The following is a 4859-nucleotide window of genomic DNA, read 5'->3' as shown; positions in this document are numbered from 1 at the left end:
TTTGATCGCGACGCGACGGCGACGCATATTCGATCGACGTTCTCTGTCTCTGAGTGAGACTTTTGCGGCGAAAATACACGAAAAATCAAAACTATCTGTTTTTTATCGATTTTACAAAATTGAGTACAGTAGACGTTCGATCAAAGTCCACTTTGGACTTTGGTTCGATAGCTGCAACCTACTAGAACTTGTTTACGTTTCACTTAAGCGAACGAAATTCGATAGCTGCAACAGCTTGAACTTCATCCAACTGTTCATTTGGGCTTACATGGCGCATCATTTTGACGTTTGACGGTGCTGGTGCTATCCTCATTAAACATCCCTCTTACTTTTCCCGAGGCAGGGAAAATCAGTAGGTTCGGCCGATTCCATTGCCGATTAATCGGTCGATTGTTGCACTAAACCAAATATTATTTAGTCTATGACCAAACCGATGCTTCTGTGAACTTAAATCTGGAATGGGGTTGTTTAGCGAATTAAGTCTAGATTGAGTTTAAATAAGGGCGAAAGTAACTTGAGAGAGTTCTCTTCATCGACTCTCTCTTCTTCAAATTAAAGTGACAAGATGCAAGTATAGTTGAACTTTTTGGTCATAAATCGCTAGTTTGCGATGCAATCTAGCGTCTAAGTGTACAACAGTTCGATTAAATTTACATCTTGTCACTTTTATTTGCAGAAGAGAGAGTCGATGAAGTGAACTCTCTCATGTTACTTTCGCCCTTATTTAAACTCAATCTAGAAGTATTGCCATTTTCTTTAGCCTAATCGAAGGAGCTCATTTTTCTGAGTCTAAGGTGATTTTATTGCGTTTTAATTCCTTTGTTTTGATGGTCAAATGAACAAAACATTTTTAATTTCCGTGGATAGAATGACAGTTCAATCGATAAAGTGACAGTTCGCACAGAACCAAAAAAAATCCCCATACAAACTTTAAATGCATTTTAAAAATAGTTTCCGGGCACCAAATGATGAAATTTTGGATTTTGACTAATTTTTGGAAGGAGATTCCGATTATGCAATAATCTGGATACCCCTAAAGCACAGACAAACAGACGTAACACTCTTCAAAACTATTGGTCACATGCATTTAACGATCAATTTAAATTTCATTTGATTTGCGCGATCCTTCCACCAGATGCGCTAGTGTTCGATCGCTCTGACGTTTGACAGTGTACACGTTGCTGAATGATGCAAACAAAAATTACATCATCATCATCATCATCAAACAAAAATTACATCATCATCATCATCATCATCATCATCATCATCATCATCATCATCATCATCATCATCACCACCACCACTCCTGGCCAAATTCCCAAGAATCACCTGGAGAATTACTCGAGGTATTGCTGGAGGAACACCTGGAGGAATTCCTATAGGAATGCCTATGGATTCGTGATAAACTACTGGAAGATTTCCCGGGGAACCGCTGGAGGATTTCCCGGGGAACCGCTGGAGGATTTCCCGGGGAACCGCTGGAGGATTTCCCGGGGAACCGCTGGAGGATTTCCCGGGGAACCGCTGGAGGATTTCCCGGGGAACTCCCTGGAGGATTTCCCGGGGAACTCCCTGGAGGATTTCCCGGGGAACTCCCTGGAGGATTTCCCGGGGAACTCCCTGGAGGATTTCCCGGGGAACTCCCTGGAGGATTTCCCGGGGAACTCCCTGGAGGATTTCCCGGGGAACTCCCTGGAGGATTTCCCGGGGAACTCCCTGGAGGATTTCCCGGGCAACTCCTGGAGGATTTCCCGGGGAACTCCTGGACAAATTCCGAGCTCTGATGAAAATCACAACCACAAGATCGAAACGTAGGCAATGATTTTTGTGGCTGAATGCCGAAAAACACCAAGTTTCCGTTGATTTCTTGCCTTGATTCTTCAAAATTTCCCAACTCCATGAATCATAATATGATTTTTTAAAATTTTTAAATATTATTTTTTGTTTTGGAATCGAACCAGAGTTTCTTTTCAACGATTTCGCCAGACTTCAAGCATAGTGACCACCGATGAGCATGTGCTCACAAAAGTCACTCACCCACCCACCCACACACAAAATCACCGCAGCCAACCACAGTCAGTCAGTGCACTACCAGCGTTACCAGATCTACGGAAATTTCCGTAGATCTACGGAATTTCGCTTATTTTACGGAACTACGGATCCGTAGAATAAATCTACAGAAAACCCGGTTTTTATACGGAAACCTACGGAAAGCTACGGGAAATCTACGGATTTTCAATCTAAATCTACGGAATAAAAATTTTGAAATTCTCCCCCCCGCTCATCAATTTTCATCTACGGAAGCACTTGAGAAAAAATCTGACATCACTGTGCACTACCTCAAGCGATCCATGAGTACAGTGGAGTGGACGAACGGAGTCGTACGGGTCTTCTCGGTTGGTCGTCGATTTCCATAAATTTCGGTGGTTTCTCGTTTGTCCGCGTGCATCGAAGTGTTTGGATTGGACATAATGGATCGATTGGATCTGCATTAGCCACCGGATAGTGAAGAATAGCAAGCGCAAGAGGATAAAATTTGACAAAAACATTGATCGATACGGGGATCCGAGTAGGCTGTGAGTGAGTGAGAGAGAGTGTGTGACGGTGACGCAGAAAGTGATTCAGTCAGTCGACGTCAGTGAGTGCATCCCACCATCAGAAGAACCGCAGCAGTCAGTGCCCTAACGCTGCCCAAAGTCAAAGCCTGCTTGACCAAAATGTTGGCCATCATCATGTGATAAAGATTAGAGACGACAGAGAGTCCGCTGCGGAGGTGAATGGCGACTCGGTTGTGTGGTGGATTGTGAAAGGTTGCATGCCAGTGACATTAATTTGATAACATCCATAGCTCTCGCGTCGCGGGGTCGGATCGATAGTGAACCGTCGTCGTGGTGAGAAGACTCAGAAAATCAATACCGTGGGATTTACGACCCATCGCACAGTTTGAGGTGAATCTTCTATAAGAGGGATATACAGTAGGTTTCTGAGCCAGACCACAGGTGGAAGGGACGGGCCACCGTGTGTGAAAGTGGGACAACCGGAGCGGAGAATAGAACCCCAAAAATATTTATAAATATGCACTGCCCTGCGGCTGCTGTTCGTTAGGTGGCAGTCGTCATTGATTTGTTGATTGCTTAGTAGGCTGTAGCGGTGAGAGGTGCGACGAAGCGCAGGGTAGTGCATTTACTAGGTGCACTGTACTAACTGGGTCCCAGCATCAGTGTTCTCCCCAGCAGCAGCTGTAGAACGTCCATCTCGGGCTCTACAACACATCGGGAACCATCATCATTGGCCAAAAACATAAGTCAAATAATATTACCTAATCGCTCTCACCAACACAAGCACTCCCTAAGAACAGGCACCCACCCACAAACTCACGCGACTACTCGTGAGCTGAGCTGAGTGACGATCGTGAGTGACGACGGGTTGTGCATAAAGGTAAACATACGGCCACCCACACTCTGTTTTTGTTAACTCGTGCGCCGCGGTGCTCCCTGCTGAATACACACAGAGAAACGATGGTAGTGCCCAAAATTGCATAATCGACGCTGCACTTTAAGACAGAACTCATACGTCACCACCAACCAACACGATACAACGAAAGGTGAGTGGTCTGGGATGCGGGGAACCTGGGAAGCACGGAGAGAATAACAATAACGATGTGATGTTTAAGGGAATAAATAGAATTATTCAAAAACACATTTTCTATAGATAATCGCGATTAATGATTTCTGTTTAATTCTCCGATAAGCTCGTAATTCTTGGAGGGGAAAATAGAAGTTCAATTTATTTTTTTGCAGTTTATGAAGTGTTTCCTTAAGGAAATCCTAAAAAAATCTTCGATGAAATCCTTGGAGCAGCTTATTTTGCTTTCCTTAGAATAGTCTTGGTGGAAACTATGGAGAAACTCCAACTGGATTCCCAGGAGCAATTTCTTGAGAAACATCTGGATTTATCATTGGAGGAATAGTTTGAAATTTTTTAATTATCTTTCGTTCATATAGGGCAGCCAAGGGCTGAAAGTCTCTTTTATAAAGACAAATCAATCGTTCATAGAACCTGAAAAAGTTTTTTAAAGGATTTTTATGGTGAAATATGTGGCAGTATTTCTTATAGAACCGAAACTGAATTTGCAGTCTACTCCTTGTCTGTCTACTCAAATTTTGGCGTAATTCCAGAAGAAATCATTAGAGTAATCCAGGCAGGAAATATGAATCGAAAAAAATGGGAAAGCGTGAAAGAACTCGTGAAAGAAAGCCAAAATATCTTGTATGATATCTACTCCTACACGAATTCTATATCTCACTATGCAATTCCTGGAAAAATACTTCATAATTTTTTCTATACTTAAGCATTTGCTTTAGCAAGAGGCATTCGCAGTTAACACGTTTCAGTTCAATACAATTCTCTTGAGTTGGTCGACTCAAATTTCTACTCAGTATAAATACAGCAGTCCATTTTTTTTCCAAATAGTTTATTTAATATGGCTCATTTGTTTAATAAAACCCGATTTAATCCACCTATGGTGAGCACAACCCTTCTTACACTTATTAAAACTATTGTTGTGTTATTTGTATTTAACATATTTATTTTGTGTGATGGACCAAAAGTTCTAGAAAATATTGTGGATTCGGCATCTAGTGGATTGGTTTCCAAAATAGCATCATGGACCATGGACTAAACTACCAGAAATGTCAGACACCTTCTAGAATCTTGTATGAAATTAAAAAAAAAATAGCTTACATATTCTGGAACATTGTATCTTTTGTTAACTGCCAAAAGATCTTGAATTGATTAACAAATGGATAAGAAAATCAGCGAGATACGCTTTGTCTAATAAATTAGCTCCAAAGTACTTG

The sequence above is a fragment of the Aedes albopictus genome, chromosome 1, assembly GCF_035046485.1.
Source record: "Aedes albopictus strain Foshan chromosome 1, AalbF5, whole genome shotgun sequence".
Taxonomy (NCBI): domain Eukaryota; kingdom Metazoa; phylum Arthropoda; class Insecta; order Diptera; family Culicidae; genus Aedes; species Aedes albopictus.
Note: the sequence above shows the minus strand (reverse complement) of the source record.